The sequence below is a fragment of the Chroicocephalus ridibundus genome, chromosome 4 (genome assembly GCF_963924245.1).
Source record: "Chroicocephalus ridibundus chromosome 4, bChrRid1.1, whole genome shotgun sequence".
Classification (NCBI taxonomy): domain Eukaryota; kingdom Metazoa; phylum Chordata; class Aves; order Charadriiformes; family Laridae; genus Chroicocephalus; species Chroicocephalus ridibundus.
The window spans coordinates 38,723,948-38,739,283 of record NC_086287.1 but is presented as its reverse complement, the minus strand read 5'-3'; the positions used below and the strand labels follow the sequence as shown (position 1 = coordinate 38,739,283).

General features: G+C 36.4%; 1 protein-coding gene across 1 annotated transcript in view; it reads left to right on the top strand.

Moving 5' to 3' along the window:
* Positions 1-15,336, top strand: part of AVEN (apoptosis and caspase activation inhibitor) — a 100,909-nt gene that overhangs the window by 77,401 nt on the left and 8,172 nt on the right. The window lies entirely within an intron of this gene.

Genomic DNA, 15,336 nt, shown 5'->3' with positions numbered 1-15,336 from the left:
GTCAGTGAACTTCTTCCACAGTTTGTCTGCATCTGGCATGTACGTATAGTACCCTCCAGTTGACAGTCTCTTGACATTTTCATGTTCACTTACAGCATCATTGTACAGAGTTTATAACATTTCTCATTATACCAAAGTGATAAGAGTCATGAATCTGGCTCTTCTCTAATGACATCTCATTCATTTGGTAGCCATGTTCACTTCTGTACCTTTTTCAGGAAGGATACTTTCCTTGTAACCATGAAGAAAAAAGTCTTTCTCAACCACAATGAGCTTGTCTACTGAAAAAAATTGGTATTAATTGAATTATTGAGCTATAGCTTTAGTTCTCTTCCATACATTTTGGTGATGATTATAAAGAGATTTGCCATTTTTATTCAGAACAAAAATTTTAGAGCAAGTTCCTTGATTGTTAAGGAGCATTATAAGCAGCCACCACTTCCAACAGCTCCTGGGGGTTCCTTCTGCTCACCCCAGAGACCCCAGGGTCTCTCCAGCTCAGGCTGATGGATGTGGCTGCCGTTTTCCCATTTGCAGGTTCAGCCAATAGTGAGGGTAAGTCTGGCTTTACACTAGGCTGATAACTCCTATATCCTTTTTATTACCCTGCTTGGAAAGTCTCACAGTGAAATGCAGACACGATAAACAGAAAGATTGCTCATGAATTCAGTAGGTGGCATTTTCCAAAATTTCCTGGTGTGCATTTTGACAGTCATAGAAAGAGAGCTTGTTTCTAAGATTATCAATTGCCAAACTGTTTTTTGTTCTTCTGAACTTAATAAATTCAATTGAGACTGACAGTATTTTTCATATGGATATTTTAAATGTGAGTCATTTTCAGCTGTTGTGTCTTCATTTTTGTAGAACCAGAGATATGCATGGCTTTTCAGTGTTTTATGTTTGCATTTATTTACCTTTTTTTTTTTTTTTAGGTGCAGTACTGATGAATTACTAATCTGGGATGTTGTGCTACTGCACAATGTAATAAAAACATTTCTGAAAGCACAGCCATGTATTTTTTGATCACTAGATAAAGTAAGATGACAACCCATTGTACCTTATTTCCTCCTGACATTAATCCTGGAGTCCTATAATAGGTTCCCCACCACCACTGTTGATGGTATAGGGATAGTTAAGTTTCAGTTTGAAATGTGTATTTGAGTAGAAGTATGTGATTTTCCCAAATTCTCCTTGGTTTTGCTTTTCCCTCCAATGGTTGCTAATTCCTAGTTCTGAGTCATCCATCAAAACTGGCCTTGCAGCACGTTTAGCTTCTGCAGTGACTCATCATGGATTTGATGTAGGTAAGGCAACTGCAGCTGGCAGGTTAGAGCAGTTCATGCCTCAAAACTGTACCTGAATTAAAGTGCAAGTGAGCTATACAGTTCAAATATATTTTTAATTTGACTTTCAGAGAACCCTAGATGCTCCCATATATAATATAAAATGGAATTATTGCAGTAGTTAAACTGACCTGAACAGACTTTAATCTTTTTTTTTTACTTGCAGAACTTCAGTGGTTTGGGTTTGTTTGTTGTTTTTTTTTTTCTTTTCCAGTGGGGTGTGGAATCCCGTGGTGAAAGTATCACAGTCTTGTGTGTTGCTTTGGTCACTTTTTACAGGTTTCCTGAGGAATAGTCCACAGGACCCATAGTTGAAAACCACTGATACAGAGTTCTCTGAGTAGAGAAATTAGGAATGGAGAAAAATGGGTTTAGTTGAATTGAAACACAACCTTGAAAATTCATTTTTGTTTTCTTAAGCTTATATCTTAATTTTTTTATATATGTAGTTTGATTGATGTATTGTTCTAGCCTATGTTTTGTTGTCACTTTTTGTTGATGAATGGAACTTCTGCTGTATTCTGAGTATTTTCTAGTCAGTGTGATGAAGTACCTCTCCTGAGAAGGCTCAGATACCTAACTCTGCGGTTTCCCGGGTGTGCTGTTTTGTATTCTCAAACTGAAGTTGTCCGTAGAAGTTTGCATGGGAAGGACTCATTTCGCTGTCACTTTTGTGACTTTGAAAACATGTACAAAAAAAGTATTGTGGAAGGAAAATACACGAGGGGACTGTTTTTGCTGTAAATCTCTGCGTAGTGTTACTGGACAGTTATGTCGAACATCTGAATACTTTGCAGTCTGTCCCTTGAAAACTGTAAGGGTACCCAATGGGTTTGCAATACTCTGGAAGAATTTGTAGTTTGTCATTTATCTGAAGGTATGATCCATCTCTTAATTCACTTCTGAATTAAGTGATTCAAGAGTTAAAAGGCTAGCTTTGCTGTTCAAACTCAGTTTTGGAAAAACTGGTAACCATTCGTGGAACGCCTGCATTGTGTATTTGCACTTAGCAAAAGCAAGCCCCATGATGTGAAAAACGCAAGCAAACTGACTTCTCTCCTTTGACAGCTGTGGATTGTAGCAAACAGAGATGTTTTTAAATTTGAGCTTACTTAGAATTTGGGTAATTCATTAACTGGATGTCATTCATCCAAGCATTTTGTCTCTTTTTGCTTCTGCAGTAGCCATAATCTTTACGTGATTTTTTTAAATGATTACCTCAGTATCAGGTAATCAGGCTTCAGTGGGAAGGTGATATTTTGGTGGCACTGTTAGCACTTGTGTGTAGTTCTTAGGATGCTTTACAGAGAATGGTTTAAGTCTGTAAACAGGCTGTATTTTACAAATATGAGAACTGGCAATGTAGTACGATGTATCATTTCTTGGTAACAATGGAGAGAGTGGTTTTTTTTCCATTTCCATCCTCTCCCAGTACATTCCTTCCTGGTTCAGAAGGTTGTTCCCATTTTTGGGTTGACCTTCAGATATGCAGCAAAACTGTTCACTAACTGAAGCCTGTGGAAAAAATCCTCTGGCCCAGAAAAAGAGGTGTCATCTCTGCGGTTGTATATTAGCCTGTCGTTAGAGTCAGGAGTGACCCTCTTGTCATCCTAAAACTTTTGGTAGTTTCTGATTCTTTTCTAGTCTCTGAAGCTTAAAAACAAAATGAAGAAAGGTACTTCTACAAATGTTAATTTAAAAAAAAAAGGAAAAAAAAAGAAAAAAAAGTCCTGACTAAGAACCAGAAGAAGAGTTATTAAAAAAAAAAAAAAACCCTGAATGTGTGTTTAGAGAAAAGGTCATTCATTTTTCATCTATAGGGAAATACATGCACGAGAGCAGCGTCTTGGTGAAAGGTGAAAGCTTTTTTCTCTTACGCTACGAAGACTATGATTTTTCCTTTTTACATATATGTGGCTAAGATTTATAAATGTTAACTCAAGCATCTTTTACTGGTTTTAAGCACATTTTCATTGCCTGCTAATCCTTGTTCTCAGATTACTGAATGAGTTTTGGCTCTGTGTTATTGCAGGTTTGTGTTGATTCAGTGGGAAAATTGCATTGTGAAACCTTTCCCTATGTGATTGCTGAAGCAAAGGGAGAGTCAATTGATTGTTTTGTGGAAGAAAGTAATGATAATCCAAAACTTGCTACAAATCTCAGTGTCCCTGATACTGCTTTTTAAAATAAATTTTTATTAGATTAAGAATTAAACAGTTTGAGCTGCTGAGGAAAATTCTGCCTGAATTATTTTTGCAATTGAGAATGCAGTTTCTGAAAAATTGCAATCTTTCATTGAGTGCTGTGCCTTCACTGCTTAAATGCTAAACCTTATTCAGGTTTTTACTGACTTGGTATATTCTGCACAGTGACTTCACTGTTGACATGCTAAATGCAAATCAAAATTAATATGCCCAAAAAGGCAAGGCTGGCTGAAAGCATTTCCCTAAGACAGTTAAATAAAAAAAATTAAAAAAAAAAAAATCTTTCTACTCAATAATAGAAACATATACTCAGTACGAAAAATGTCTTAACTTTTTGTTTTGAAATACTATTTTCTCACCACATTTACAATGAAAACGAGTACTGAGAGTAATGTTTGATAGATGTCTTTCATATTTCTGTGCACGGTGAAATGTTTACCACAAAGCAATGCAATTTGAAAAGGCAGAGCAGAGAGAGTACTTGGTACTTTCTACGTGATTCACAGGTCATTTCCTTCTGAAGTAAAGAATTCATTGATCAGCACGTGCTTATTATGTTCCAAGTAGGCTAGGGGGACTTAAAGTACCATAATCATGGTCAGAAATCTGGAAGAATTGATTTAAACAAGATAAAAAGCTAAAATAAACCTAATAAACAGGGCTAAAACAAGCAGGGTGATGGATGAATGAATAGGCAGGGAAGGCTTTAGCACAACATTAAAACACATCATGAAGTAATGTCCTTGGCAGGCAAAGTTGTGCGAGACATTTTTTTTTTTTTGGACTGTATAGAACTAGATCATAGACAAATCTAAAAGTAAACAACAACAGAAAGTAAACATGTCTAATAAATAGCTATAATACAGATGATTTTTCATTTTAGCCTTGTTGTTATAACCAGACATGTCAGTGTCTTCAGTATCTTAAAACCTGAATTTTGATATTGCTATTATGCTGTTTAATAGTATGCCAATAGAATCATAGAACGGTTTGGGTTGGAAGGGACCTTAAAGATCATCTAGTTCCAACGCCCCTGCCATGGGCAGGGACACCTCCCACTAGACCAGGCTGCTCAAAGCCCCATCCAGCCTGGCCTTGAACACATCCACAGTGTGGGGCATCCACAGCTTCTCTGGGCAACCTGTGCCAGTGTCTCACCACCCTCACAGTAAAGAATTTCTTCCTAATATCTAATCTAAATCTCCGCTCTTTCAATTTAAAACCATTACCTCTTGTCCTGTCGCTCCACTCCCTGGTAAAGAGTCCCTCCCCATCTCTCCTGTAGGCCCCCTTTAGGTACTGGAAGTTCGCTATAAGGTCTCCCTGGAGCCTTCTCTTCTCCAGGCTGAACAACCCCAGTGCTCTCAGCCTGTCCTCATAGCAGAGGTGCTCCAACCTTCTGATCATCTTTGTGGCCCTCCACTGGACCTGTTCCAACAGGATGGAAAATAAATTCTCTAAATCAATATTTAAAAATGAACACTAGCGTGCACATTTCAATTCCGTGCTGTTTAAATACAGAAGATAATTAAATAAAAAACAATACTTTTCCATTATTCAGACCTGTGAAACACTGTGTATCAGCAGCAGATACGTAGCCCAGATGGTGTTTGTCATCCAGAAAACTGTAATTCTCCATTCTGTATCATCTCTTCATGTTTTTTAATTTGTGGGAGAGCTGTAGTTCTTGTCACTACCATGCAAGGAGAATTTGCATAAGGAGGCTATGGGATGTGTTGCTAAGAGGTATTGTAAGCTGTAGAACGTGGAACGCTGTAGTGTGTTCAGCGCAAAGGAGCAAGCGCAGGGGTCAACGTGGGGGACACTCGTGTTTTCACTTGAGCTAATCCAAGCTTTATTTACTTATGATGAATTTGTTAGAAAAACCCTGGAGGTACCTGATATAAGCAGAAGCTCATATGTGGCTACAACTTGCTTTTTAACATGACCCAAAGAATAGTGGATAGTAAGTAATTATTTTTCTCCTTTTTGCTTTACAGAAGAACTCTTAATTTCTATTAATACAGGGTTTGAAACATTGCATTGATCAGTTCATCTGTAACAATGGGAGAACTCCACTGTCGATAATCGTAACTTTTTAAAAAGCATATTTCTTGAAAAATAACCATGAGCTTCTACCTCATGGATTATTTTTCTTATAAATGCAAGTTGGACCAAGAATGTAGTGGCTTTCTAAGCCTTTGGTAAGACAAATCCAGTACGCTGCTTGCTTGTATTTTTGATCTGAAGTGAATGTTTACCAATCTGCTGTTAATTTCAAGCTGATGTTCAGAACTCTCTCATAAGCCATTACACTACTGTCTTTGGAGAATTAAGAGTAACTTGCATATGCAAAGAAATACTTTCCAAGCTTTTGCATCCTTATAGAGCTGGAGCTTTACTAGATTTACTCTTTGCTAATTGTATTAAAATATCAGAAGAAAATCCTGTCTTGTTTTCTGAAGCTACTTCTCCTTTCTTGTTTCATTCCACTAAACAAAAAAATCTTGCAAGCTTGTGTTAGTACTATGACTTGTCGTATGTTCATAAATGCAAGAAAGTCAAGCCTCATACTCACTATATCAAACCGCTTGAATATTTTTAGGCCTGCACTTTCATGTATAATTTATGAATACTTTTGAAAGATAGTCCCATAGACAAGGCATACTTTACCACTTGCATGAATAGTGAATTCTGCTTTAGGGAAACGTCGTACTAATTTGGATGTGATGAAATTAAAAATATCCAGCACAACAGCATAAAGAATATTTATTGATTATATAATTTCATTCTTTGCTGTAAGTGTTCTATCAAATACAGAGTAAGGAATGAACCTGTAGCACTAAGAAAAAATTGGAATAGTTTTTTAGGTTATGAAATTCTAATGAGGGCTGTCAACTAATGTGTGTACCATCATCAAAAATTAAGACTGGCTTTAGATGCTTATACAGTCAACTGTTTGAAGCTTGAATAGTCAACTGTCAAAACTATAGTAAACTTTCATGGCTTGTCTGCTATAAAAATTGGAGGGAAGAGGGAGAGAGAAAGGGAGGTTTTCCAGTGTTTATGTGGCATGTAAGAACTACAGACAGCAGATTCTTTTCTCCAGTTGTGTCAAATTAGTGGCTATTATTGGAGTAAAAATAGCAAGCTGCTTAAAATAAAGTATTTCTTCAGTTTGTTCATTTGTTTGCTTTAAGAGTACTTACTTTTTCTTTAAAAAAAAAGTATAGATTTTTTGGATTGGAGGTACGATGTGGAATAAAGGAAGCTTATTTTGTATATACCTGCCATTTATGGATAAGGAAGATATTTCATGAATTTTGAAGTTTTCAGACCAAATATTCTGACAGCCTACTTACAGAAAAGAGTGGTTATCCTCATGTAAATTTATGCAATGCAACTGGTCTTATTTAAGCCTGCCAGTTAGATATAAAGCTCTCTTAGATGGAAAGGTGCAAGAATAAATCTGATTTAATGAACTGTGTGACATTGTCACCTCCCAGATACAATACAGCAGTATAGTTGCGTGCACTTGTTTACACAGGAGGCAGAATGAGCAGTAATCCAAATAAAGGATAATTAGGAGGATTTTTACTTAAATAGATAAGGTAAAGAACCTAGGCCAGTGAGTGCCGTTCCATGAGTTACCAAAATACATTAATGTGCCGTTTATATGTTCTTCTGTCTTGTAGCTAGCATGACAATAAGTATCTAAACAACAGTAGGATTGTTATTGCATTTTTGAAATATATATGTTTTACTTAAACTTTAATTGGGAAGAATCTTCACGTTCCTAACAGAACTGAGAAAGAGCCATCTACGAAAATACCAGTAGTTTAGTGGGTAGAGCACTCTGCCAGTTTAGACCAGCAACTTGAGTTTCGAATCTGAGCTTTCTTACTAACGAGTGATCTAGTTAGCAGTTGGCAAAGTTTGAAATCTCGTTTGGTTTTATACAGTAAAACATTCATTCTGCTTGGATTTGGAAACATTGTAAAAGCGGGTCTTGATGTGTAATTTAGACAAAAATGAAAACAACTTGAATAAACTGCAAAAGTTACGTAATCCATTATGGAATTTATTTTTTTTTTAACTTATCAGAATACCAGAGATCGGAAGTATAGGATGTGGAATTACTTGCGAGCTGTACTGTCTAAGGTATGAATGAGGGGTGCTGTTTCAGCTTTAACCTCGGGGTTATTTCTTTTTCTCTTCTATATAAAACTAAACTCTTCATTAAAGCTCTCATTTCCTCTTCAAAGTGTTTGTGTGAGCTTAGAGGTAACATCTGCCACAAGGTCTCAAGCCAGTATTTTTGCTTAATAGAATCCATAGGAATGCATCCTTGTCCCCGCTCCCTCATCCTCTGACGCCCATTCACTCTGGCTGCTGCAAAGCAGTTCCCGACAATAGGCAAGGCAAATCTGGGGTCTTTTTGGATGACTGGCCTCTGTTCTGATTGAACCTCGTTGCTCTTGTTTCAGATTTTCTTCTTTTCATTCTCTCTCTCTCCTTTCCTCACTTACAAGCCAGAATCTGGTACGAGTACCTTGTGCCAGCACATACAAACGGATTCCTCTTGGGTCCTGCAGTTTGACGTTATGCAAATTTTCTTTCGTGGGTGGGAACCTTGCCATTTCTTCATTTCTTCCAGTGTTGAATTTCAGCTTTGCTTCCTGCTATGGACGCACGCTGTACTGATATTAGCTGCTTATATAGTCTTGGAGAAAACGGGGTCTTCACGAAGGGCCAGGTCATTAGATTCCTTAACCTGTTGGTCTGTAGGGATTAAAAACTCTACTTTTTCCTGTGTTGGGTCCAGGCTTATGAAAACAAATGAGTCTTCTCCCTTTCACCCAAAGGAGAGTTGTCTGCACTGGTCCCTAGGGAGAATCACAAATTTCACTTCCTGCCGTGTCATACTGCTACTACAAAAACAACGAAACAAAAGCCTTTTGTCGTGAGTATTTGTGCATTAAGTTATGTGGCGATCTTTGCCTTTTTTTTTCAGCCTTTCTCTTGAATGATACTGCTCAAAAACTAGTATACTGTATGGACTTTTACACTTTGTCTGATCTAGCAAGCTGGTTGCGGTGACATTTAAAAAATCACTAAGTATGTTATGAATTAGTGACCTGAAAAAAATGACACTAGAAAATGTCATAAAGTATCAGGAAAAATGTAAATATTTAAGGTGACTAGCTTAAACTTAATGAAAGGTTTAAGCTTAACCTATGGGGAAATCAGTAACTTCACACTTAAATATCATTTTATTGTTTATTCAGTAAAAAAGTGAGTAACGGAGAAGATGGGATTGGTTCTTATGAATCACTGCATCGGGGTACTGTATTTGGGTGAAATTTTAAATATACCTTTTTGTTCAGTGCGTTTTGTTCTAACCTTTTGCATTTTTGCTGCATTCTAAGAGCTATAATAATTAAATATTTAATAAAAATTGCATATGAAGGATAGTGATACATTTAGGAAAATGTGGAAAAATTAATTAGAAAGCAGAGAGGGTCTATTGATGCTGTTAATACAATTTCCTGTATGGTGGTGTTGTCTGTTGTCTCCTTATACACCCTGCAGATTTACAATGCACATTGACTTGAAAGAACCCTTCGCTAGATTAAAAACAAATTTGTGGATTACTTGCTTTTCCTTCCTGTTTTTCCTGCAGAAAGATAACTAATTAAGAGAAAGGTACAGCTCTACAATTAAAGAACATAGCTATTTGCTTTAATTTAAGGTTGGTTCTATTGAATTAGACTCAAGGTCCATCTGGAGACGCTTGAGGTAAGGCACCTGAACATGCTATATGATACGCTACTTTCCCGAACACTTTCTTGACCTGTGACAATTTGTGTCCCAGGGACTTCCTGAGCCAGATATGGAATCTTTGTGTCTAAAAATAGTTGTCTTCTGTCCCTCCTTCCATCTGTGGAAACTTGGGGCATCTACGCCATCTGATGGCATGGAATCCCACAATTTAGCTTCAACGTAAAAAGATTTGCCAGTTTTTGTTGAGTACATTCCCTGCTGGCTTCATTTGATGCCTCTAGGTCTTCTATGAGAAGAGACATTGAGCAGTGAGTCCCCATCTGCCCTTTTCATGCCGTTTGTGGTTTTCAGATCTCTGTCATGTCCCCTTGGTTCCCCTCCCTTGGCTTAAGTTACTAAATTGTTTCTCATACAGGAACTGTTCCATGCCTTTTCTAGTGCTGTTATACTTTTTGAGATTGGGCTTGGGAAACCAAGACTGTGCATAGTATTCAAGATAATAACACATGATGAGGGTGTAATGATGTTCTCTGTGTTGTTCACTATTGCTTTTTTAATAATACCCAAGAGTTTGGTTCTTTGAGCACGGTGGAGTGCTGAGATTCTGATTCTGAATTGCGTTGGTCAGCTCTGAACTTATTTTGTATGTGAAGTGCAGCATTTTGCATTTTTGGTATTGAGTTCCATCTGCCATTTTAAAATCTGCTTTTTCAATCTTGTGAAGTTCTTAACTCATTCTCCACAGCCTACCTTCGTCTGCACTACCATGAAAAGCTTAGTATCATCAGCAAACTTTGTTACTTCATTTTTCTCATCTTTTTTTCTCTTCTGTTTTAATTGAGTGAAGAGGTTAAACAGATACAACCCCAGAGAAATGTACTGGTGGTTTCTTTTAATGTGAAAATTGACAATTTACTCTTTTTTCTTCCTACTTTTAGGCAATTATTTATTCATACAAAGCCTCCTCTTCTTTTTGCTGGGAAAGGGAGTGGGATGTCAGTGAGAGCTTTTGGAAACGTGTGAATTATATGAACTAAATCCTGGTTGTGTGCGTGATTTTTTTGCTTCTTCCAGGAAAATGTCTTAGATCGTGCAGCAGATCTTTCCTTTTCAAATGCCATGTTGACTCTTCCCGCAAGTATTATGTCTCTCCACATATCCATTAAATTTCTTACTAGTTTCTACCAATTTGTCCATCAAATGCATTGAGCTGGTATTGCACTGTCCTCCTGAGTCTTCCTTTCACTGCTCCCAGTATTCCTGTGTTGTCATTTAGCTTTTTGAAGCTTTAAAGACTTAAAGGCATTTGAGTTTCTTCTGTCTTATTTCTTAGTCACCTGGTGTGTATGCAGAAGCATGTGTACTACTGTTTGGTTTTTTGAACCTCTTCAAATATCAATTTATTTGTTCTGTTTTCCTGGTTTGACTCTTGTTAACCTCTGCTTTTGCTTTTAATAAAAAAAAAAAAAAAAAAAAAAGAGTTGTTTGTTTGTTTTAAAACTGTTGTGTTCTTCGACACTTGTTGGCTTCACCCTGCTCGTCATTTGAAAAACTGGCGTCTGACCTTGATTTCAATAGCTGTAGTTCCTCTAGATGTTATATTAGTTTTGATCTTCCTGAATAGACACTCTTTGTTCCAGCAGCAGCACTAGTTTCCGAAGATCTTTCCTTCTTGCTCCTTTATTTGCCACACATTTTAAATTTTGAGGACGTTGTTTAGCCTTGATCAGATGATCCTGTTGTTTGGTCAAATCCACATATTTATTTTTTAAATTGTGACTAGTACTACCATGTATTGGTGCCAGGGAGTTAATTTTGAATATTGTCGGTTTTGAATCTGGTTACAAGTATGCTTTATAAATTGCGGTGCAGGCCACAAATATCCTTGACATCAGTATGTTTGCACAGAGCTCAAGAACTTCTACTGGTAACAGTAGAAGAATGTTATTTAAAATATTTTCTTTGAGATATGTATTCTGCTGGTAGGTAAAATTTTTATGCTGGTAGGTAGAATTTTTATGCTCAGCTGTTGCATAAGCCTTCTGGAGTTTGTAATACACGACTGTGCAACCTACTGGTGTGCAGCAGAACCAGGGAAAAATGTAGGTTGTGCTAAAGTATTTGTGGTGAAGGCATGTTGTTTGGAAATACCTGTCATGTTCTTGATGACAGACAGACTTTGCAGTGACATACAATATTACTGATCTTAATAGTATCTGAAGAAAACGATTAGATGTTGAGTTCTTAAAGGGTCTTTTTCTGTTGCTTTTATATTCTCGTATTCTGAAAATTGCTATTACTCAATCTATGCTCGTGACAAATTGTGTAAGTAGCACACTGCAGCCTTAGTCATAGTAAAAGATAATAGATACAGTGTGTGCTCTACTGAAGTAGAGAAATTTAAAAAGCAGAAGTAGAAATTAGTGATGTTACTAAAACTGCCATGAAGAGTCTTTGGAAGCTTTCTGTCTTCCAGAAGTTTGTTTCTCAAGTTTTATATGTTACCTCATCATATCTGGATAATTATCTGTTTATGACGTGTATAAAACTACTCATAAAACTTTTGCAGAACATACATTTCCTAGTGTTGGAAGAATATTTATTATGATTTTGTGTATAAGTCTCCTTTTGTAGGAGAAAAAAGGAAAACGGTTAGGTGTCCTCTAAAAGGAAATCTTCACTAATATTTATCCAAAGTGATTTTTATAAGATGAGCATTAATTGTAGAAAGACAATTTATATATATATAAAATATATAAATAATATATATAAAAAACACACTATGTGGAAACACTGTGTGAGGAGAAAAGACATCTTTTCATGTCTTTTCATGTCTTCATGAAAAGCACCCAGTCGTCCGTGGTTCTTGCTGTCTCCATGCTGCTTTCAGAATCTTCTAGTTAGAGCAAGTCACGGCATGGGTGGATGGGAGTTCTTCCTCATGCTTTTTCCTCGAGTTTGAGAAAGATTCATGCACACCTAATTAATCCCAAAAGACTGGTGAGCTTTAGTTTTCTCTTTGTGCTTGTAAGTTAGCTCAAAATTCATGACTCAGTACTTGCCCACCTTTTCTATGATCTATAGATTTCTGTCTTCTTTTGCACCTTCTACATGAAGTCTTGTACTATTAAAAGGGAAAGAATATGTTGTTTATCTTGCCCTCAGACTCCTCAAGGAAGTTCCTCAGTCTTGTATGGACCACTGTCCATATAAGTTAGATAGGATTTCAAGCATCATTCCTGCCTAAACTCTGTGATTCAGGTTGTTTTTCCCTGCAGAAGAGTGTTAGATTGGAGGACCTGGTTCTTTTTTTCACCTTAAAAATAACATCTGTTTCCTCCTGCGTTATTGGAGCCCATGGAGAAGACTGGTGGAACAGGTAGTTAGCTTGGTTTGGTGTTATATCCTTCATATAGTGATGAACTGGGGACCGATATATGTAGAGAAAGGGATCTCTTAGAAGTTAAATTTGCAAAATTGCTTAAAATCTCTTCTAAAGATGAACTTTCTTCAGAGAGAATCTTCTCAATTTAGTAACTCGGAGAGAACTTTGACTAGTGTAGTAGAGAGAGCATGCTTTTTGAGATATTTTAGGCCTGTTAATTTCCCAAATGTAGCTAAGTTGTAGTTTTCTGTTGTGATTTATTTTGTTCAGCTGCGTACTGCCATCATAAATTTATTGCATGTTATTTAGCTGACTAAACAGACTTGTAGATAGAGGCTTGAATTCTGAAAATAAAATAAATGGGAGATGAGCAAGGTTGGAAAACTGCAAATAAGTTTATGAAGATCATTGTTGCTTATTTAGGAGAAGGTAAATTCTGATTAAAAAATTGGGTTTAGAGTCATCTATTTGCCCTTAGAACAGTCCTCAAAGGATCCTGTTACACTGTTTGTTTGTTCCCTCCCCTCCAGTTTGAAAGTCTTTAAAATGATAGAATATTTTTCCTCTGTCTTCAGTAGTGTTTTATATCTTTTGCTTTTAATGATTTTGAGAGTTAAAATGAACAGAATCACTCTACTGATATGTCAGTTTTCCTACTGAAAACTGTTTTTCTTCATTTTTTTTTTTAACTGTTAAACTCATAATTTCACAGATTGGTAAATATTTATTACAGATTACAGGTAGGATTTGTTTGATTCTGCTATTCAAGGAATATTTGTATGAAGAGCTAATTGGACTGTCGAGAATATGAAATGTGTTCATTTAAATCAATTGATTTAGCTTTAACATATATTCAAGTGGTGGGAAAGCGTGGTGGTTTAGATTTGCTGTTCTTTCATCATAAAGTTACATTTTATACAATAAAGAACACTAAAGAACACTTATTATGAATGTTACCAAAGACGGTGTGTGAGGTTTACTTGAATGCGTTATTTTTAGCTATGCTGTATTTGAAGGCCAAGTGATATTTGTAAGTAGCATAAAAAACTATTCACATGAAGAAAAGTGGTTTTTTTTTATGTTGGAAGGAACTTGGAGTCATTGCAAGACTTTTGATTAGTATTCATGGCATAAAAGGAAGTTATTTTCAGGGTAAAGGAATTTGTGAAAAGATAATTGGTTAGACCAACATTCTCATTAACCTAATTTGCATTAAATGTGCTTCTGTGAATTGTAGTTATTGCTTTTCCATTTGAAAGGCGTGCTTTGTTAACTTATTTAAAGAGCCTGGTTAAACTACAGCTTAAGTCACCCTTTAATTCAGCAATACAATATCAAACTCAGGATCTGTTATTACCAATTTTGTGAGTGCGGAGAATCATCAACCAGTTCTTGATCCCAGTGGATTTTCCTGAAGAAGTAGGTTTGTTTAGCTGCTTGACATATGGTCGTTGTCAGATACTGAAAGCATTCGACTAATCCTTCAGTTTAATGTTACTCCTTTATAAGAGCAGAGGAAATTCTTTATTTCCTCTGTGACACAGCATTAGAAATAACTGAAGGAGTCTTGGAGATACTGGAAGAAAATACTTATGCCTTTGTTCTATAATAGCGTGAAGACTTTGAGGATAACTTGGGTTAATTATTTTCTTTACGAGTGTAACTAAATCGAACCTTTAAAATATGAGCTGTGAGTTGAGAAGCACATTTGCACATTTTCATACACATTTTTAAAATCATGAGACTGAAGAATGAACTTGGAGTTCTTTAATTTTCAGCGTTAGTTATTACTTATTAGTATGCTAGATGTTTTGAAACAGGGATTTGTTTGCTGTTGTGCTGTGTGCAGTGAAGAGGAAGGCACCTTTGTCAGCAGTGAGTCAACTGTGAGTGCTTAAGTTAAGTATTTGCATCTGCAGATAGATACATAAAGACAATATATTTTTTTTTTTCCGTATTGCCGAGCATACCGAGCTGTCATGGAGTTTGTGAATTATATGAACTAAACATTTATAAAGTTAGGGGGCTTCTTAGGATACCTAAATGTTAATTTCAGTGCTTAATTTTAATTTTTCGCACTTGTACTGTTTGACACTGGTTGTTTTCAAACCAGTAATGTCTGGAGGTGTTGAATGTAAACCAAAGCCTAGCTGCTGAGGCACGGTTGTTTAGCAGCCCAGTAACGCTGAATGATGTTGGATAAACCTAATGAAAACAGGGGGGAGCAAATTCAAGCTGGTTACGGTAATGGTCGTGAATATCTATATAAATACTCAGCTGAGAAGGTCACTTTATTGCTAGAATGGTTCTGAAGATGACGATGATGGACACGGCAGGTACACAGTGTGATTAGCATATGAGTACATTGCATACCCAATGAGCATACATGAAATGCAATGAGTTAGAAGAGCACTTTAGATATTTAAAAAAAAAACAAGCTATGGCAAATAAATGTTACATTCTAGCTGGGAGATGGTTAGGTCTCCCTTTTTTTTTTTTTTTATGTTTGGCAAAGAAATATGCCAATTACTATGCCATTTTGCTGCGTATGCATTCTGTTTGCAAAACAGAAGCTGGCTGATGGTTGCGCTATTGAGTAAAATTGCTGAAAGGCTGAACT